The sequence below is a fragment of the Synchiropus splendidus genome, chromosome 7 (genome assembly GCF_027744825.2).
Source record: "Synchiropus splendidus isolate RoL2022-P1 chromosome 7, RoL_Sspl_1.0, whole genome shotgun sequence".
In the NCBI taxonomy this organism is placed as follows: domain Eukaryota; kingdom Metazoa; phylum Chordata; class Actinopteri; order Syngnathiformes; family Callionymidae; genus Synchiropus; species Synchiropus splendidus.
In genome coordinates, this window is record NC_071340.1 from 13,095,170 (window position 1) to 13,118,207 (window position 23,038).

General features: G+C 42.8%; 1 protein-coding gene across 1 annotated transcript in view; it reads right to left on the minus strand.

The window, feature by feature from the left end:
* Window positions 1-2,084: 2,084 nt before the first annotated feature.
* stpg2 (sperm-tail PG-rich repeat containing 2) overlaps window positions 2,085-23,038 on the minus strand; it is a 57,527-nt gene continuing 36,573 nt past the window's right edge. The window contains exon 14 of the transcript XR_008415527.1: window positions 2,085-2,456. The gene's annotated coding sequence lies outside the window, so the exon portion shown is untranslated. The remainder of the gene's footprint in view (window positions 2,457-23,038) is intronic.

Sequence of the window (23,038 nt, forward strand, 5' to 3'; positions counted from 1 at the left end):
GACCAGTACCAGTTCTGTTTGTTAGTCTCAATATTTCATCTCAGTTTTCACTTGTGGTCCCACCCCTGGACTCCCACGCGGGATTTAGCTCATGAATCAGTCACTTTGTTATTATCCCCAACCATACACTGAAGAAGAAAAGACTTAAGCCATAAAGTGTTGGCCAGTGATCAGTGCGGGTCAGAGCAGGGGGGAGAGGACAAGTGAGTGACGCACGGCGCTGATGAAGCGGGAGCGTGAGACAGCGAGAAGCAAGTGAAAGAGAGACATCAATCTTCTCGCTGCCCCATGTGGTCCGGAGCTACCTGTCCCGCTTCTGACACCAACAAAGCCGAGCCTTCTGGGTAGTAATCAATCAGTAACACTCTGACAAGCTGCCGGAACTGAACAGTGTGTGTATGTAAAGCGTGTGTGTGTGTGTGTGTGTGTGTGTGTGAGACTTCAGGAGAGGGAGGCTACTTAAGTGCATGAGTGAGTGTTAAGAGGTTGCGGCCAAATTAGCCCAGAAGATAAAAAGAGACAGATGGACGACTGGAAGATTCAAGCACTAAACAAACAACAACTGTGTAACAATATTTTGGCCTCTTGGAGATTAAACAGGTCTGAAGGATCCTGAAGCACGGACTGGAAAACAGTGGTTTTGACTGAACACTGTTCAGTCATTGCCACTGTGGCTGCACTAAAGACTGAATTGAGAGATATTTAATAATATTGTCAAAATAAAAGTCACCTTTCTTGTTATGTTCCATTTCTGAAACATTAAAAAACCTAAAAGTTCCAAATAATTATTTGCAATATACAAAATGATATAGTTCAATAAACAAAATCCAAACCCCTGTAAAATGCACAATGATGTAATGAATATAATATTTTAAAATAATTATTGGTTCCTTTTAATTGTGTTACAAAGATGTGACTCTTTTATTCTGGCAAATGTATTTCTAATTTTCCCTTTTTCGTATTCAAACAGTGTCAATGTAAAAAAAAAAAAAAAAAGCAAAATTTGCTCAATTTAGAAAATCATATTTTTGAGATAATAAATTACATTTGCAAAAAAATTAATGGAAATAAAAAAAAATCCTCCTACATTTTTACCGTACCCCACAAATTCCAGCCTCAATGAAGACTGAGAATGAGGACTTTAAAATAACTAATAATAAGTTCATCATCAATGGGTTTAAGTTTGGTTAAGAGTCCTGGTTAAGCTTCGCCATTTGTTTTGGATGGTTAAGTTAAGGGTGAGAGACTGGGGAAACTGGGGCCAAAAGTTAAAGGGAAAAAAATAAATACACGCATTTGGGTATTTACACAAATGCGTGTATATATTTTATTTTATTTTATTTTATTCATAGCAGACGAAGGCAGCATGGTTTGACATCCTCTCAATTGATTCTTTCAACTCAATCCGGTCTCTTCAGCCTCCTCCATCATGGCAGGTGTATAAGCAGGATGCTCACTTGTTATCTCACTTGTGTTATCAGCCAGTGCCTAAGTGTTGCCAGGATTCCAAAGCTCTCCTCTGAGTTCTCATCAGAAGACGTGGTGAAAGATCAAGCTCTCAGGTACTGAGCTTTAAATTAACTGTCACTGCTGACTAATGTGGCTTTTTGTTTGCTGCCTGCAGCCTCTGATTTTGGGGCTTTTAACAGCTGATGTGAAGATTAGATGTTGGGGGGAGCGAGGGGGAGGAAAGAAGAAAAAAACGTTTTTGGCAGCAATGTAAAAGGGCCAGTGGCTCACACCGATTGTGAGATACTTAGTCAACATAATTGGCTGCACACAAAAACTAGGAACACCTCATTATCCAGCAAGGTATTTTATCTTCAGCAGTTCTTGCCAGACTTTGAGAAGAGATTCCACATGGTTCATCATTTTATTGACTGGTTGGACGGCTTTATAAAACAAGGGACCATGAATCGTACCTTTACTTGGGAGAGTATTTGTTAAACTCAACCGATTGAAATGTATAACCAGTTTAAAGTTAAACAATCTTAGTACTTCATAAAGTTTGGATGCATCAGTTGTCACCATTTCAGACGGGTGAGCCACATGCAGCAGGGAGAAGACACAGACTGAGGGTCAAGTCCAACAAATATAATAATACTAAGCGAATACACACAACTTCTGCACTAGAAGGAGGCAGGTAAACAAAGAAGAAAAATGTTATCCACGAACTGGATTACTCTACTTCTACGCTAGAAGGAGGCAAACTAAAATACAATACACGAACAGAATCACAATCTACTGTACTTCTAAATAAGGAGGCAGGAGAAACAAAACGGTACAAAAATCTCAACGCCTGATATGAGACAGAGTCCGGAAAATAAAGTTGAACAGTTAAGAAACCAAAACCAGCGTCCATGAGCACAAACAACGGAGGAGAACCAGAGTCCAAGGCACGGAATGAGTCCACAGGATTGGGTGGAGAGGAACCACGGAGAACGGGCACAGACACACTGGAAAAACAAAGGAGACAAATCAGAAAGAACTCACAAACTCAAAGCGCATGGCAAAATGTCCACAGGAATCATCCACAAAACCGCAACAGCTGTTCTATTCTGATCAGCTCAGCTGTAAACTAGGCGTGTCAAACTGTGGGCCAGTGGGCGACGTCTGACATAGCAGTAATTCTATATGGCCCAGGGTATGAATCATCACGTGGGGATTGAATCCTCTCTGGTATGAACACTCCCATAATGCACCACAACAGTCTGTACATTTAGGAGAAGTGGAAATCTTACAATGAGGAAGTGCTGAAGTGATTTCCTGCATATTGAAGCCTCTAGCTGGATTTTTTTTTTTACTTTACGGTAGATGCCAATGTTTGTCAGTGAAATATCAACTTCCATATCACTATTTCAAAAGGCTCTAGCTTGACAACTGTTAGAGATAAAAGTATAGTGTTGTAGAGAAGAATCTCCAGTGTGACCGAAAGTTTGGGATGTGAGTGAATTCCGTTACTTTTACAGATGTTTATCTCATACACTGCAGACATTCTAGCTCATCTCCCCAGCAACAATGAAGGTGTGGATGTTTACAGCAGTCCCACTGTATCACTTTTAGCAGTGTATGTTTTGTATGTGTTTTGTTTGTTTGCTTTCCTTTGACTCCAGATTATGCTGCTGGTGGACTCATGCAGAAGCAACGTCAGTCTCAGTCTTACGGTACAAGTGAACATCTGAATTTGCTCTCCCTGATGCTCATACTCAGTAACTACATCCCTTCTTTGTTGACTGGTTTCCTGTCAAGTGATGCTGTTCATTAATGTTGGGCAAAAGTTGTATATACTTGCTTATGTTTCATGTAAATGTAGCTATTATTATTTCACTAACTCCTTACCTTCATTTCATTTAAACCGCTGCTGAACTATGAAGAAAACAGGGTTGAAAACTGCAAGATTTATTGGCTGCACATTAGCCGCTATAGGATAATGGCACCGTAGATCTTGCAAAATGCAATAAGAAATGTATGTATTTATATTCACAGACGGCCTCTGTATTTGTGGTAAACAAGGGAAAAACACATGGAACTTTATCTGTCAAAAGAAATTTCACAGTTATTTTCAACTGAAGCTGAGATCTAAAAATATCTTCTTTTTTTTTCCTTGCATACTAATTTCAGATGTTTTTCTGAATAATAATTGTCATTATTTTCATGTGTCACTCTGTGAATTATAATGACGAAGCAACATGTTGATGGACGTCCCTGATGTAAGGCATGATCTTTGAAATGCATCTTCTCTATCAGCATTTTTCTTTTTCCAATTTTTGCAGCATCAGTTGCATCTTTAAGGTCTTTAAATTTTGAAGAAAGAAAATACTTTTTTCTTTTTTTATTGAAATCTCATACTTCCAAACTTCCCTCAAAAGAAACTCTGTGGCTTCGTCATGTTTTCGGAACAAGCCCAGCATTGTCCCTGAAAATGCAGGTTCCTGCATCATGGTGGCGTGTACTACACCATATACTGCCATATGAAAAATGCACTATTTTCACCAACGTCTTCATTTTAGCGCGGCGTTTTGTCGAGGCCTGTCAGCTGAGACGTCTGTGGAAGCTCCTTACTTATCTCCCATTGGGACAGTGGACGTCAGAGCATCCTCGTAAATCATTGAGCAGCTCCATTAAATCAGCTTCGCAGCCAGATTAAATCTCACATAATTGGTTAAATGCATTATGCTGATGAATTGTTTCTACTGGTTGCAAGTGGAAGAAATCCAGCAGAAAGGAGTCTCTTTCTTTCCTCAGTCCTCAGGAATCCATACAAATGATGGTGTGATCCCACCCTTTGCTGTCACTTGGATTCCTCTTCCATTGTCTTAACCAGAGCTTCTGGTAAAAGCTTTCTCAGCAACTGCTCCATCCATCAAATTAGGGTTTTTGGTGCAAAGGCTTTTAGGCCAGAAAAATGTCTGTTGGCATGAAGGAGAATGTCGGATCACAGTCACTTCATCAGCTGGCGCATAAGTGTGTGTGTATTAAGCTCAACGCGATTGTAGTAAGGTTCCAATCTTCTATCTTCTTTTTCTTTCAGCTTCTCCCTTCAGGGGTCACCACAGCGGATCATCTTCCTCCATCTCACCCGGTCCTCTGCTTCCTCTTCTCTCAAAGCTACAAACCTCATGTCCTCCTTCACCACCTCCATAAATCTCCTCTTTGGCCTTCCTCTCCACCTTCTGCCTGGCAGTTCCAACCTCAACATCTTCCTATCAATCTACTGGCTCTCTCTCCTCTGTACATGTCCGAACCATCTCCATCTAGCCTCTCTGACTTTGTCTCCTAAACACCTGACATGTGCTGTCCCTCCCTCTGATCCTATCCATCCTGCTCACTCCCAGAGAGAAGCTCAGCATCTTCATCTCTGCTACCTCCAGCTCTGCCTCCTGTCTCTTCCTCAGTGCCACTGTTTCCAAACCATGCATCATCGCTGGCCTGACAATGGACACCTTCCCTTTCATCCCTGCCGACACCCTTTTGTCATCCAATCTTCGATCACAGACATAATTATTTCAAGAGTTCTCACAGCAGGTGGTTTTACAAGGCTCAGAGATGTTGTGCAGATGAACACGATCCAACCAGAAAGGTGGCTTTGATGCGCAATAATGAAATCCATTTGACCTTCGTTCCGCTCAACGCCTTCACGCCGTCTCTGTCCATCAAGAGACGCAGAAATTGATTAAGCGCACATTTCTACTCGGAGTTTCCACAGAAACAGCATTATCGGAGGTTTTTCACTTCATCACAAGAATAACCGGTGCAGTGGTCTTCACCTTCACATATCAAACAAACAAAGATCAACGTCCTCCTCAGCTTTAGACATGTTATTACAATCATGTTTGGATTCTCTGCGGCTGAGAAGTCCCTCGACCTGCCTCAGCATAAAGATCTTGTTTGTGTGTTTGTTTTCCTTGATCCTTGTGCGCTTGCTCTTCCAGTGTCACCTCACGCCTACTCACAAACTCTCAGTTCAAGTAACTGCTTTTCAAATGAACAATACTTCTGTATAATCAGACAGAGGGGTGCATGAGCTGGAAGCGCTGGAAGTTTAGTTTCCTTCCAGGGTTTCACACAAGAAATCAGAACCTTTGAGAAACTCATTGATATTCAGTTCAAAATAAAATAAAAGTATGGAATATATTTTTCAACCACCCTGTTTAAGCCTCGGCACACTTCACTCATTGGAAAAAAATCTTCAAAAATGTGAAAATAGCTAAGGAGGTATGCTATTTTCAGAACTTTGTTTTTATCGCTTCCCAGGTTCATAATACATTACAATGTGTTTGGTGTGTATCGTTGATATTTGCGCTCTCTTTGATGCCTAAGAGTCTATGTATGTTTGAGACTAATATGATAGTTTCTGCTCCATTTCTATGTGTAAAATAGTCAATGTAGGACAAAGAAATATTAGTTACCCAAACGTAACTCCAGTTCTATGAGTACATACAAAGCCCACTCCTTCAGGGCAACAAAGAGGCAAGCAGGACAGATGTTGGCTTCCTTCAGATGGTCCTGACCCAGACAGAAAAAGCTGGAAGCATCGCATCATGAGATGCAGGAGCGCACCGGTTGGTGAAAGTACAATCGCATGAAGATCAATTCAAGGCGACTGAGTGAAAAAAGGGACGGTGCCCAGTAGCAGAGGGCTTATATAGACAAAATTGGACAAACTGAATACATTTCTGAATAAAATAAATAAATATAAGTAAAGTCAAAATGAAAGTAACGCGATAAAATGTTCAAATTAATTTTCAAAACTGCTTCAACAGGTGCTTTTATGAACAGTTTTTACTGTTGGGGATGGGGCCCACTTTCTTTATCATTTTTTTCTTTCCAAGAACTTCTCCATAGTTGTTAAATATCACAGATTTGCAGCTGTCAGATCAATTCAGTGACACACTACTGCCACCATATGTGGCTAAGGTATAAAAACTGAGCGTCTTGCGGCCCACATGGCCCAAAGGTGTTAAACAAAAAAGCTTCTGGCGGCCAAATAGAGCAGACGTTGTGCCAACATATACAAAGAACATAAACATCCAAAAGGTATGCAACAACACTCAGATAAAGAGCTCTCATGCGACATTAAAGGTTGCTTTCAATCAGCATGGAACTTAGTAAGCAGACATTTAACAGGATTGAAGTGCTGCAAACACTAAAGAGCTTATTGAAAAGGGCCAGGTTACTGATGTTATATGTCTCATCAAAAAGATCAAACTGCAGCGTCGGACTATTGAACCTGATTATTAAAGTCAAGCAGCTTTTGAGCTTGTTTCTGTTCAGGAATCATCTTGGAATTTTCATCTCCTTCAATGAAGACAGGACAGATTCATGTCACACATCTTCTCACAAAGCATGTCGTGTCATATGGCTTTAACTTTTACCGTCTTTTGCTATTTCAGGTTTGGAGAGTTTCCTGACAAACCTTGAACATTCTCACACCTTGTTTCACAACAGTAGGAGAGCATCCACTTGGTGCTGGGTTTAGAGTTAAGTCTGCTGTTACGCACACAGGTAGACTTAAAATGAAACGTTAAAGTGAAACTTTTACCGCGACAGTCTTTGGCGACAAGGGAGGCTCCATCATTCTGTCGTGAAGATGGTCAAGTTAGAGCTGCATCTGACTTTGCGGATGTACCACTAATATAACCAAGAATTCTATTGCGACACATTCTCACTCCCAAGACAACAAATAGCAACTCTCTTCAAGTGACTTTTGCATCTCATGTTGATGCAGAAGATCATAATAAAGAGCGAAACAAAACTTTTTTACTCATCGGACACAGAGGTCACTTGAGGATTGCGGCTGTTTAAAGCTTTGGGAGTGAGGATGGGTCTCTCAAAGCAATTTCAACCCCATTATTTGAGCTATGTCAGCAGTGAATACACAACCCTAGGACGCAGGATCAAACTCTTATTTAGAAACATGTCCCTGGACATGTGGGAAGAGTGGACAGAGCGGCATGTGGTAACTGTGAGTGAGAAGATCACAGGAGGTCCATTCAGTTGAGAGCAATCACCTAGACCAAAAAAAGAACCCCATGATTTGTCTGCCTGGCACAAGGTGTTACATTAACAAATTTAAAATAAGCTGAATCAGACACTGGTATTTAGTTGTATGAAGAAAACATCCTCATAAGCTAGGATGAACGCGCCGCTTATTATTTCACTTGGACGGCTTCAATAGGTTTATGTTCTTATTTTTTTTTGGATGGTGTAGCAAAAACACAAAAAAACTAAGAATCTAACTTCATACAATCGCGTTGACAAACACAATCGGAGGAGAACTACTGATGTAGGCATCCAAAAAGCAGGGTCATCTTGAAGTTGAGTTGCCGCACGTGCGCTGGAAAGAGGGCTGAGATAACCCTCTTTAAATCAGGTGACCATTTAACAAGAGCGCACTACTCTTCCTACTTATTCAGGGTTTTACTTCAGTAGTATTTTAGCATGTGTTTCATGCTTCTCCTCTTTTAGGTTCAAACATCTTACAACCAAGTAATAAACTGTATTCATTCAGCTTCTCACTACGCCCCCCCCCCCATGGATGGGTCATATAATGCGGCTGTTGACAGATGGCACTGTGGGGCGGCGAGGTCACTGCTACAGACCTCAGTCTTTGCCACCTGCCCCAGGTTCTGAGTTACATGGGTCCATGACTAATCTTGTGTCTTTCTTTATTACAGTGTGAGCTTTTAAATACAACAGCGCCGATTTTATTTTCCCAGTTTGCACAGTATTTCTTCCTACTCTGTTGATCTCCCACGATTAAAATATGCCAGATCACGACAGAACCTTCAGACGCTGAATAACACATCAAAGCTATTTTCCGGAGAGAAAGACCGGTATTGAAGTGCAAGACTTCCATGCCCACAATTTATTTAGTGAGGTGGAGAAAACTTTGGCTGTATTGAAATGGGATTAAGGGATTAAGTTATATGAGAAGTTCCAGCATAACAAAACGGAACTGCAGCAGAAAGCACCAAGTCGACTGGAGTGACAGTCTTTGGCTCTGCACAAGGTTTGATGGATACATATAACTGTGCCCTACACTTTGATCGTAATTTGAATAGTAAGTGCTTGTGTTTTGTCGAATACTATGTGACTTTTCACATAGTATTCTTTCTCACATGCATGTCATGTGCAAATATAAGCGCAGCATTTTATGCGATAAAATCTGAATTTTCCACAGATATACTGAATCCAGATCCAACCCCCCGGTGGAGGAGGTGAAGCATGGGCCTCATCCAAGTGAGAGACCTTTGTTTTCAATCTGAAAAGGGAACTTGTTTCACTCTATTGTGACCAAAAGGCAGAGCTCCCCATTTCCAAGTCAATCCATGTCTGAGAGTCACAAGGTTGTGGGCAGTGAGTAATTGAAATGAAGTCAGCCTTCTTTGAGAAAGTCAGCAGAGGTTTAGAATAAAACTGCAGCATCTTTATTGCAGCAGTGGCTCGGGCATCCAGTCAGGGTGCCGCCTGGTGAGTTGTGATGGAATATCCGATGCGGAGGGCAGAGCCGGGACACACAGCAGGGATGCCTCTGATTGGGCCAGCTCCGGCTTGTGCTTTGCTTCTGCAGCTAAAACACTGCTTACGCCACAGTGCCAGATGATGTGACGGTCGAGGTCTGACTGCCTCTGTTGCCGTAAAAATGTTTTCTTAGGAGCTCAAGTCTTCAGACTATCATTTCCAGGGTTGATTGAATTGTACAATAGCAGTAAATGTAGTAATATTTTAATGCTGATCAAGTTATATTGAGTTGAATGTCATGTTCAACATGTATTTGGTTTTATTTTGTCTGTTTGTCAGCCTGCTTCCCTACACAGTGTACACACACTGGTCAGTTGGCCTCTCTGTCTCGCGTATTTCCTCCTACTATCTTCCTGGTACTGGAGCTGTACTTTAGTGTTTATTCCTGCGCTAGTGTTTTCTGCCACGCTCCTTTTGTTCGCCGTAATTTGCTTCTTTTTTACCTTATGTGAGTCCTGACCACTACATGACTTTTATATTATTCTGTATTTTCCATGAAGCGTGTATTAGACCTGCAGTACTGTTGATGTTTGCGGTGCTTCTGTATATATCATTCACTCGTGCTGACAGTCGTGATTCTGATTTAATTTCCATGTTTGTGTACTGTCTGTTACAGATTTCCTCCCTTCATTCTGGTCATGTGATTCTCCGGTGACGTCCTCGGTTATTGTGCGTTCTTTTCATAGCCGTGTAAATAGAACTCTTACTGCCTCCTCGCTTCCAGTTGCTATCTGCACTTGGCTCCCACTTCGTATCCATTTGTACCATGTTTCATGTGACCCCCAACCCTTCCAAATCATATTTATTTGTCTATCGCAACTTGGGAGGGGCATCATGATGACTTCATTTAAAAAATAATACTGATAAAATAACACTAAAATGTACCACTGAAAACTCTGGATGGCTCAACACCACTGTTTCAAAGCCTTAAGGATCGGACCAAGTGGATCCAAGACCTTCACTAACCACTGAAAAAAGCTGTTTTGGTTTTGTTAAAACATAGAGCTTTTAATGGTTAACTAACAATGGTACATGGTCAAAAATATTGACATAATTTAAAAAATATTGACATCATTAGACAAACAACACGGAAACGTGCCACACAAAGTGAAGCTGAGGATGTTTGGGCTCACAGATCGTATCAGATGGAATCTTACAAAAATAAAAAATCCAGTCCTTTCCACCTGGAGCCAATACTGGAGACCATCCCCAGTGAAAACATCAACAAAAAAGACCTTTCAAACTGTATATAACGCCTGCCGCCTGTGACATTTCCCGGGTTCTCCTCAGGAAGTGAGTCATTTTCATAATCAAGAACATTTGTTTGTATGTTTCGTCGCCATCTCAACTTGCAATTTCAAGCGCAATTTCCCTGCTATGATTCACTACTTTGCATGATTTTTCTTGATGGAACTGCTGTCTGTAAGAGAATGGGCCGGGATAATGACGGCGAGATGAACACTGTAAGATGTGTAAATGAAATCAGACGTCTATTCTTGAACAACAATGGCCTGATGGAGGAAGACAGTGGAAAGAGGAGGGTGGAAGTTAGAGGGCCAAGCAAGAGAAGGTACAGGTAAATTAGATTGAAAGGGGAGGAGTGATAGAGAGCGAGAGCCAGGCGGCAGAATGTGGAAGAACCAGAAATAAATCAAAAGCGTGAAGAAGAAATGATATACTGGAGTGTGATGGAAAATAAGAGAGAAGTGGGGGAGAAGGAGAGAGAGAGAGAGAGAGGGAGCTCTGGGGAGGAAATCAGCTGCTTCTAATGGGTGCCGATTACATCTCCTCCTAAATGTCAAGTATATTTCCATTTAAAGTGCCTCTGTGCTTAAAGTGGCATGAAGACAGGCACACCCTAACCATACGCTCACTCTGTCATACTGTCCCACGCTGCACAGCTGCGACCCACACACACTCGTGGAGGAGGAACATGGGCCCAGAGGAAGCACACCTGTGTGGATCAGCCATGGGATGTTTGAGCTCACTGGCTGCAGTGAGGGTGGGTTTGTCAAAGGACGAGTTCTCAGATCACTGTCCCAGAGAGAAGGAATCCACGAGAGACGCGGAGCAGTTTATACATGCCAAAAAGAGTCAGCTCAAATGCAGGCTTAGAAAATGTGACTGAGTGAGGTGGGTCTATTTGACTTGGTGGAAGAAAAAAATAGTTCATTTCTGAATTCCGTGTGTGTGTGTGTGTGTGTGTGTGTGTGTGTGTGTGTGTGTGTGTGTGTGTGTGTGTGTGTGTGCGTGTGTGTGAGAGAGAATGGTCACATCTGTTTTTGCGACGTGACTTTTTCTTCATCCCCTCTTTGTTGTATGTCCATGAATCAAGCACAAATGACACAAAGCCCACCTCGGGCCCATCAATAACATCCACACACACACACACACACACACACACACACACACTTTTTTATGCTTTATCTCACCCCTCCCTCAAATCTGCTCGGAACCAATGAGGCATGTCCTCCCATCGGGCCCGGGTAATGACTGCCAATCACAATCAGCGCGCCTGTGCCCAGAAGCAAGGCGCAGGAAGATAGATGAGTGGCCCCCAGGCCCCTGCTGCAGCAGAACGAACACAGCTTTGGGAGAGATTTTATATGTCACAATAACAGACACATATGCTGCAACGCAGTTATGGGAAAGAAGCCTCAGCCCCTCTCCTGAGCCAGCTAACCACAGCGCCACAGCTTCCAGTCCCATGTCTAGTCGAGAGAACTGAGACTGCCGGTTATGAGTTCTGTCTCGTACGTAAGTTTGATGTTTAAATGGCATTTCTGAAACTATTATTGTCTTCAACTTTGTCTTCTCAGTGGCAGCAAATTGACTTGGAACTGGGAAATACAGTTAACGCTGCTCAGAAACGATAGTTTCCGTGGGCATCCGTGCTGCTGCTGCCAAGTTGAAATTTTATGTTTTGCGCTTTGTGTTCTGGCATAGCTTTGACTGATCAACAATCGATTTCTCAAGCATTTTGCACACACACAACGTGCTCTGGATACATACATACACATATATACAAAGGGAACTGAAGCAGCATCTGCCAGATACCACACACAAAAGTCTATAAAATAACTTATATAACAAATTATATTAATGCACAAATGCAGCTCATATTTTCAGGTATTCAGGTTTTGAGGCAGCTGAGCAACTGCTAAAAGTAAATAAGCCAGTCCAGACCTGAGGTCATCGAAAGTATTTGTTGAAGGGTCAAAGATTTTCCTGGTTTATACTCAGAGGTCAAGACTCGGGCTGCAGCACACAGGTCTGCTTGTTTCCATGCATGGACTTACCAATTAGCAGGGACTCCAAGAATTCCAGGGGGCACCAAACATCTCCTAAAAGTTGTGTGATAACAACTGTATTTCAAGTTCATAGGACATTTTCCTATCCCAAAAGTGCTCTTGTTAAAATGGAGCTGCTACAGGTGTCCACACAAATCCACTAAGAACGACACATTCCAGCACTGTATATTTGGTATATTTATATTACACTGGCCTATGGCAACACTCTCCCCTGCTTCTCAAACGCATGCCTTCCGAGTACTCTATAATAAATGCCACTGAAGAATACTTGGAAAAGGCACACTTTAAAGTTTAAGTGTACTTTCCAAAAAGACATTTAAAAGCGAATCTATCGCCAGAACCAGGAGTTACCCAAAAGTGTCGGTAGTGGCTGGTTTCCATAACACATCATCAATCATCATAGATACACTTCAACTATGAGAGACACGATGAGAAGAAAAATCCAGAGAATCACATTGTTTGATGTTTAATGAATAAATTGGTAAATTCCTCAGTAAAATAAGTATTTGGTCAGCTACAAGCAAGCAAGATTTCTGGCTCTCACAGACCTGTAGCTTCTTCTGAAAGAAGCTCCTCTGTCCTCCACCTGTGAACTGTATTGACGGCACTTGTTTGACCTGGTTATCAGTATAAAAGACACCTGTCCACTACCTCAAACAGTCACACGCCAAACTCCACTATGGGCAAGACCAAAGAGCTGTCAAAGGAACAAAATTGTAGACCTTCACCAGGCTGGGAAGACTGAATCTGCAAAAGGGAAGCAGCTTGGTATGAAGAAATCAACTGTGGGAGCAATTATTGGAAAATGGAAGACAGACAAGACCACCGATAATCTCCCCCGATCTGGGGCTCCACGCAAGATCTCACCCTGTGAGGTCAAAATGAGAAGAAGAACAGTGAGCAAAAATCCCAGAAGCACACTAGTGAAAGACCTGCAGAGAGCTAGGACCATAGTGACAAAGGCTATCATCAGTAACACACTACGCCGCCAGGGACTCAAATCCTGCAGTGCCAGACGTGCTGAAGCCAGTACATGTCCAAGCCCGTCTGAAGTTTGCTAGAGAGCATTTGGATGATCCAGAAGAGGATTGGGAGAATGTAATATGGCCAGATGAAACCAAAATAGAACTTTTTGGTATAAACTCAACTCGTCGTGTTTGGAGGACAAAGAATGCTGGGTTGCATCCAAACAACACCATACCTACTGTGAAGCATGGGGGTGGAAACATCATGCTCTGGGGCTGTTTTTCTGCAAAGGGACCAGGACGATTGATCCGCGTAAAGGAGAGAATGAATGGGGCCATGTATGGTGAGATTTTGAATGAAAACCTCCTTCCATCAGCAAGGGCGTTGAAGATGAAACGTGGCTGGGTCTTTACGATATATATGCAAATATATATATCGAGAGAGAGAGACAGAGAGGGATTTTGTTCTATCCGATGGACAGCCTGTAATACAATACAAATATAGATGAAATACAAGTATATTTTGATATAAATTGCCTTTTTCTCTTTCATAACTTTCATAGCTTTATTTTGACTTATATTCAAATAAAATCCATATAAAATACTTTTTATAGGTTTCATGGTATATGTATACTTCTTGACATGTTACAAATATACATTTGACTAAAAAGAATTGAGTGAAAAGAAAAATCCTGAGATCCAGACGAATGAAGAGTGCAGGCAAGTGACCGAAAATGAAGTCTACGATGAGGTTTGAGTGTGAACTCCAGGTTGCATGGTCTACTGCCACAGTGTGTTTAACGATAGTGGAAGGAAACCACATTGCCTCGGGGAAAAAAAGAAGCTGAGCAAGCAAAAAAGAAAGCTGTCCAAGTTCTACAAAAAAAAAAAAAAAAAGATGGTCCAGATGTGCCAGGGACTAAACTCCAACCCAGAAACTTCACGCAGAGACGCCACAGCATGAACCACTAAGCCACAGAGCTGCCACCAGACCAAGTTGACGAAAACTGCGCTCAACTTCTTCTGCTCCATAACATCCATGTCCAAGCACAGAAATAGATAAAACAACGCGGCTGCTCATCGTAACGCGTGTCCTGAATCTTTTTTTGGCAGCGCCGTATCCACCGTGGATCGGCGCCAGTGGAAGCCTCCAGAGAGCCAGATAATGCAGAAAATGAGAACACAAAGACTGAAACTCTGTACGAGATGGATAAGCTGTTAGAGCGTTGGGAAACTAATGAGACTCGAGTTTCTTCTTTAGGCAGAGCTTGTTAAGAAATACTTTGCATTCTTTGTACTGCGATACTTTTTTATAGGATGCCGTCGTATTCCCTGTGACATTCTCTCTCTTTTCGAGAGAGCGGCTGCTCGACAACAATGACAGGTCTGCTTCTCAAAAGACGACTCCAAAGGAAGTCTCATGATATAAACATTACCTGGCGTTACCTCGCACTACTCATCTATTGCCCCGCGATCTGCTCCTTCGTTTTACTGAGGGAGAATCTTACCATGCTCATCAGCGCTGAATCAAATCCGTGATCAAACCTGTTTATTCTCAGATCATCGCTGGTATTCGGGCGACGGATCTTTTCCCCGACTCCAAGTCTGCGTGCTTCAGCTCGTAACGACGGCCCGGAGTCAGAGCTCCGCTGAGAACCATTTCATCAGGTAACAAACACAATCTTCATAAATATTTAAGTTTACAGCCGCCGGCCATAAAAAAGTTCCTTGAACAACAAAGGCTATCTCTGAAATTCCGGCCCTGGTCATTGAATATTTCCCTCATCTGACTTGTTTAAAGAGAGCAACGTTCATCTTGTCTTGTTCAAAGCGCAGAGCAAGTGCAGAACTAGCCAAGTCAATGAGGGTTACAGGTCACTACATATTGTCAGGACCCTCATTCCACCGTTTAGTGACGTGATCCTCACAAAGAGGAAGTGCAGGTCGACTTGCTGATAGGGAGCAGATTGGACGCTAATGATTGTCAGGTTTAATCGTGTCGCCAGTGAAGGGAGAGGGAGAGGAACATTTTGGCAGGAAGAAGATCAGCTGAGCCGCTGCATTCTCGATGAGCCGGTGACAGACGAGTCAGGAGGGGGGCGCAGTAGACTAGAGATGACTGGTATCAGAACCTGTGATCCCTTTCAGCCGAGAAAGAGGCGAATCCTCTCAGATATTCTGCAGCACATATCTGCGAGTGCTGCGGTGGCAGTCCCGTGGACACTCTCCCACTGAACTAAGTTGGATGCCTCAGCACAACTCTCTCCAGGTCAGGGGTGGGCCACTAAATTTCCCAGAGGGCCACATTATATACTGCTGTGAGGGATCATTAAAGAGAAGAGGAGGGAAACCACGAAGGGGCTTAATACGACGGCAGGAAAAAATAGTTCAAACGTCATATATTAATGCATTTCAATCCGATACATTACAAACATTATAAACGTATGAGATTAGATGTTACATGAGTATTGTTCTAAATGTAACTCTGAGGAAGAGGTTCTCAACACCAGAGTGGCCAATAAGGTTTTCCTCGTGCAAACAATTGTTTACTCTGACAACCCAACATAAGAGACGCTGCCAAGGACGTTCCTTAGAATCGCCTCAGACGCTCTGAAGAGGCTCCACAACACGCTCGCAGCATAACATTGTAAACACCCTGAAGAACAGCGCTATGATGGAGGACACACTCTGAAAGGATGCTCATGTTTGGATTGAGGAGGAAGTTAGAATTAGAAATAGGCAGCGTTGTGCTCTCTCTTTATTTCAAGTCGCCGTATCAAATGAATGGCTAAGATGGAGAGGACAACGCCCTGTTATACGTCTTATTACTTATTGTTTGAACACGAATGCAGCGCAGTATCAGGAGGAGACAAGACCCACACCATTTCACACAGACAAAAATGAGAAACTCCATCATATTCCCTACTCGAATGATGTGTTCGTTCATAGCGTTAGTGAAGGGACTGCTGGATATGGCCGCTTTTGCAAACGGAGTCCAGAGTCGGAACCTTCAGCGGCGACAGCGGGCTCCTCCCTGTATAAATTCGCTGCAAGACTCTGCATATTGTGTGGACAGCAGAGCCTTGTTGAAAGATGTGACTTTAAAACTACACCTGACAATCAGGGGCCGTCTCACTTAATATCTCCGATGTAGTCTCAACGGCTCATCTTCCATAACAATAAATAAATATGGCAAATAGATAGATAACGTAATTTCCAGACTATAACCCGCTACTTTTTCTTGCGGTCTGAGCCCTGCGGCTTATACAACAGCACGGTTAATATATGGATTCTTACAGGCTGAAATCGCCCGCGTGTCCACGGCTCCGTCAACAGAGTCGATCTCCTGGAGGTCTGGAATTGAGAAGCAGCTGCTGAGACAGGCAGTGGTGTTGGAGGGCACGCGGGCGAAAACTGCGCATTCTGAGGGCTTCAAATTGAATAAAAGATGTGAGACACTGTCACGAGACAAAATGTGTTCGGCTCAAAAGTCCGACGTGACCACAAGCGAGTTTTGGTCGCTGACTTGATCCCAGCTGGAAAGTTGCATCTTGTCTATCGTGAGAGCAGTGTGGATAGATCAAGACTTTCCATATTATTATATATATTGCTTGTTTCTGCTATTTCCTCTCTCTCAATGCTGGACCCCATATTCAAAACTAGTTTTGAAAAGCATTTTTTAAGCCGGTGCACCACTGACCTGTCTACAGTGCAGACAGCACCACTGAACCTGCGGCTTATGTATGAACACGATTTATTTTCAATCTTAAATTTAGTGCGGCTAATATTCAGGTGCGCTCTGTAGTCTGGAAATTACGTTATATAAGCAATTGACAATAAAGAATGGACAATGAATCCCATCAGGTTTTACTGTTGTTGACTGTTTACTGTTACTGTTGCTGTTTACTGGCCTGGCACCCTTCACCAGTCTGTCCAGCCTCTCTCCGTCCCTGTCCGAAATGCTGCCCGCCCAGCAGACCATGCCAGCACCAGTCATAGAAGGTCCTGAGGAAGGAGGCAGTCATGGGATCAGGGGCCAGACAAGGACCACATCACCATTCCGCCGTGGAGGTGTGCGGAGCTTCAGATTTAAAGACAACTTGTCGTGCTTCTCATGAGCTTGTTTGCTCCGACAGTGTTTGGGAGGACAAGACGTGTGAGTGCACATTATGAATGGCGATTCCTCTGTGAGTCAGAGTCACCGCTTCAGCACAGAACTGCAATTTATTAGAATGTGACCCAGGCGATCAATACGATTTCAGCTTGGCAGATCGTTGCAGTCCTTCATGATCTACTATCATAATATCTCACAGCCCTAGTTATATTTCTATGGTCAGTTTCAGACCTCATGTGGTGTGCTACCTTACACACATTTTGCCAAGGTCTGGTGAAGGTCACGATGACATGAACTTGTTGTTCCCAAGATCATCTCAATTCATCTCAAAAGTTATTTTTTTTACCATCTGTCAAGTCTTTCCTACTGTAAATGCAACCTGCACGCTTGCTAAAATACTTTTCATCAGTTTGAAGTGCTCAAAATATCATTGTCACCCTCATCTCTGTTATCTCTTCCTCCCCTTGTATTGCATGCTACTTGATATTTCTGGGCAGATAACAATGTCACCCACATGAAATACATTCACTGGCAACCTCATCAAACATGCTGTGTCAGTACTCAGAACAAACCCTTAACTTTATCCCAGCTTTGAAGCATAGTTTGGGGGGGAAGAAATCTATGACAGTGCAAGTGGAAGGGGTCCAGCGGCTGCTAATCTCAGATAGGAACCTCCCATCCAAAAGGTTCTCATGCACAGCTCAGTTCTTAGACCTCAGAACGCTTCAACTTCAAATGTAAATCAGTTGTTCAAATGACGCGCTACTGATCTATCCACTAAAAAAGTTATCAGTCACGGGCTTCAGAACTACAGCAGGAAAATAATTATCTTCGCCAGTCCCAGGAGTCAATACGGATATAAAGAGTTCAGCGCTGACTGCCACAGACTATATCCCTGGCTGCTTCTCCACACTGTCTCCACATGGAAAGCTGCTGTCCGGTCTGCCCTTGTCAGCACTTGCTCACCTCCGCATCGATCCGTCTCCGCTACTGTACGTCTCTTTTAATTAAAGACAGGCAGTGATCTGGCTTTCCATCAAGCTGTATTAACAAACGCGTTGCTGTCACTTCCCGATGATTCGGGCTAAATATAGAGCTGCGCATTTGCATGTATTGATAAACGGTGTTATAAGGTCGACAGCCGATTGATTTGAAGAGTTTGATCTGTGATGCTTTTTTTTTTTAAGTGAGTTTTTTTTTTTTAAACTTATCTACATCTGTCTGCTGTGACACAACAGCAGTTATTGCTGAGTGACTTTGACAAACAGTTACATCACAATTATATTGACAATGTGGCATGTCTAACTCAAGGTTTGGGGGCCAATATGGGCCGCCAAGGCTTTTCATGTGGCCCACAAGTGAGTAGGAAATTGATTGATAATTTAAAGTCAACCACAAACCGGATAGTTTTGAGTACAATCCAAGGAGGGTATGTCACTAGGGGAATGAGAAAGTGTTGTAAGAATGTGAGGTAGTTCTGCCTCCTCCAGCTGAGCGTTTCACTAAACCGTCTGAAGCTTGAGTTTGAAGGCAATTTGTTCCATCTGATGGACGGCCTGTATTCTTTAGAGCTCGCACACCTTACACGTTGCCAGTTGCCAGTGACTATGACACTATATACAGTATATATGATATGATGTATCACACAGGTTGATGCTTGCACTCCCAAAGTACCGTGCCTCTTTGTTCACACGATAATAGCTTTGACATTTGTTCATGGAACTACAAATGGAACAAATGAACTGGCCCTATTGTATTCTAGACTCCTCTGTGTTTGCACTCCTGTAAGGAGGAGCATGTAAAACCCATATACATTCATCTTTAGCCAATGTTCCAAAGCCATGTTCGAGGTTAAAGTTGCATGATTGAGTTTTAGTAGTTGCAGACTATTATGACCTAATGTGGTTTGTTTGTCCTGCTTTCTCTTCCGGTTATGCAGGGATCATCACCACTGTTGTCCCCTACCTAGCCCAAGGTTTGTTTTGAGCGTGGAGATGTTCCAGTGAGGTTCATTTTCTGCTCTTCTCTGGTCCACCAAAGAAGGATCACCATGTTTGTTCGTCTTTAAACAGCATTGACAGGACAAAGCACGTCAGCTTGTTTTGACTGAAAGCTACGGTGGCGGAAGGAACACGGAGTTGACACGGAACCACAGGAGAGATTTCAATTTCGACAGGGAACAGGGAAGCGGAGTGGAACTGACTAGTTGTTATTCACACGGTCAAGCGAGAATCGTCAATCGTGCTTCACAGATTGAAAGAGCCGATGTCCTCATAGAGTTTATTACAAGGATAGCCTGACGCTGGACCTCCAAAATGAACGACGCGTCATCCATGTTGTTACAAGAAAAGTGCTCCATTGACTCTTTCGCAGTCCTTTACAGTCAAATGTGATTGACATCTACACAGTGGTTTATTGTGAAAATTTCCTGGATTCACATTGGTTTTCAGTGGCTGACTTCCTGTCTGAACCATTCTCTCTGCTGCTGTGCTGTGCAAAAATAAAACTGATGCGAATTGATGCAGAACTCGCACCCAGTGGACATCAACAAATTGATATCAATTCAAAATGAGCCACAGTCTGCAGTCAGTGACACAGTTCCACCAAAAAAAACAAGGGCTTTCTGAGGTATTCAGGTTCACAGAGAAGCAAAAACTTCTACTTTGCTAAAATACGGTTTTAAACAAAGACAGTGTGAGGCACTACTCATGAGGGCCATGTAAATTCAGAAAGAACACTGCGCTTCTTTACACAGCACAGGTCGACAGTAAGTGACGACACCTGCTCTCCAGTGAGAGAGACCGGAACCGCGAGACGGGCCGATCTGAGCGTAGATCACTTTTATGTCCTTGGTCTGTTTGCATATTTTAGGCCTATAAACAACACAAAAGATGTGTCTTGTAATGCAGCATAATCAAGATTTACTCAAGGGGAGGTGGGGGATGTTCTGCCATCTCCGGATCAGGACGCGCAGTCGTGTGTGCCGCGTGATTTATTTGATTTAATTAGATCGCCGATGTAAAACAGCTCGCAGGGAGGAAAAAGAGGCAGACGAGTGGCAGGGGAAACATAAATAACACAGGATTTTCACCCCACTCTTTTGCCGCTTTACCTTTTTCAAAGTTTTCATCCTTCTTTTTTCTTCCTTTTGGTCACTCTGGTTCCCTTTTTGTCAACCTTCTTCTTTCTCCTTCACCTTAAATTGTCAGCAGATCCTTTATGGCAATTAGGTAGCAAATTATTTATGACACACATTCTCTCTTTTCCCTGTTCTTCACCCGACTGTCTCCCTCTGAACAGCTCCCAGCTGAATAATGATGGGGGGTAAACACCTCATTAGGCTAAAAGGCCTGCAGAAACATTGGAGAGACATGGAACTCTGTCCAGGCAGTAACTCTAAAGGCTGGCTAGGATTTGAACACAGCAAGGCACTGGATGGATGGTGTGTGTGTGTGTGTGTGTGTTTGTGCATATATCATTGTGGGAACTGGTTTTAACCAACAGAGTGAGGGCATTTTTGCAAAGTGAAGACAATGTGAGGGTTAAAACTTGAAAAAAACTAGGTTATTATAACTGGGTTGAAGTTTGGCTTATTTGTTTGTTTTGGCTGGGTAAGTTGTGGAAAACATGTAGTACATGTAACAACGCAGTGAGAAGTCCCCACAAAGATAGCATCACCGAGGTGTGTGTGTGTGTGTCAGAGAGCTTTTACAGTAAAGACAGAAAATCTTTGAAGTAAATGAATTGCATGTCTGCAGCTCTGACAACTAACACACAGAAGAGCAACCCCCCCCCTCTGGTCGATACATCTATTCATTTTCATTTAAATGGCACTTCTCATCACATAATTGGTTTTAATGCGCAGTGCAACACAAGAGCATCATTCTGACCAGTGATGCTAAACTGGGGGGTCGTGACCCAGAGGAGGGTCGCAGAGCCATTTTCACTGCCGCGGAGGAAATACTGCAGTTAGCTTTTTATCTACTGACAGTTATGTAAAGTTAACTGCATACTGCCACTGCTCATTTACACATATTAAAAAAAAACATTTTCTTGATTTGGGCTGCGGTTTTTCATTATGGGGTGAGGGAAGGCTCCAAAGCCAGTCCAGTTGAGAGCCACGGAACAACCATGTAAACATCAGTGGAGAAACAGAATCCTGCTTTACCCGTGACAGTAAGAAAGCAAGTTTATTTTGGAATCCCCAGTATGTCATTTGGTCTTTAAAAGTCACTCCGTAAATACACAATCACAATCTCAAATGAAGAAAACGCAATTAAGAACAAAAAACACACAAATATTTTTTGGGTTATTTGTTATTAAAAGAAAAAACCTCAAAACTAAATTGTTAACAGTTTCAAAATGTCAGAATGTGTTCAGTACTGGGAAAAAAAAAATCATTTCATCAAATATATACAGTGGTACCTCGGTTCTCCACCACAATCCGTTCCAGACGGCCGTTCGAGAAGCGATTTGTTCGAAATCTGAATCGATTTTTCCCATTACAATGAATGGAAAAAGAAATAATGTGTTCCAAGCCTTAAAATAGTCTTTTGTAGGAGTGAATGTAGAGTGTCTGCTGCAGGTGCGCTGTTCCTCTATGTGTGTGGCCGCTGCATGTGGGAGAGGTTGCCGAGTGAGTGACGTCTCTCCAGAAGTGAAGAGGTGCCCGGTGCGTGTCCAGCTCTGAATGTGCGCTTCTGTGCAGTTTGGCTGTGACAAAGTCATAAACCAAGTCACGCTCTGTCCCAGACTCGCCTCATCCCTGTCCCAGCTCCAACAGAACATCAAACCCTGGAGTGAGCGCTCCAGCCTCGGAGGTGTGGAGAGCGAGCACCTCCCCTGTGACACTCTACCACGGTCCAGTGCGGAGACAGGAAAGGTTTTACACCTCAATATGAAGAAAAAACAGTCAGTAAATGTAGCTAACGGGACACGTCTGCATCCAGAGGCTGCGATATACACAATAACAAAGCGCGTCGTGGGTCAGCAGATCGCTCCACGCACGTTATGTTTGTTCCGGCTTTTTTCGGGGGCATTCGAGTTCAAAGCAAAAAAATCTCTAAATTTTTGGTCGAACTCCGATTTGTTCGAATTCCGGGACGTTCGAAAACCAAGGTACCACTGTATTTAGCAGTCCTGCCATTTGCACACAGCAGAATACAAGGAGCGTCCTAAAAATATTTTCCATCACTATATATTAGTAAAAATAATCATGGCGTGACAACCACAAGCAGCCCCACCCCCCTACTGTGGAAGTCACCGATGTGTTGGAATAAAAGGGAAATGTGATTTTAAATTTAATAATACTTATTTTCTTTCATTTAAAAAAAAATCAATTCTAACTAAAAAAGAGGAGCTTCAACTGGTAAATCAAAACTCCAGCTCTGAACTTTCCTACCGTTCTGACAGCACCTGAAAGCATCATCCATGATCGTCTACGGTTTCTTGACACATTTGTGACACTTGAGTTTTGAGTCAGCGCAGGAAATGAAATGAGAAACTGTCAAGTGGATGAAAGACAGAGTGAGTAAATTTAATAAAATGAGATTGTACGGTGACAGTCAAAAACTCACACACTAATAACAGTGCACATCCAGATGATAAGATAAAACGTGAGATTC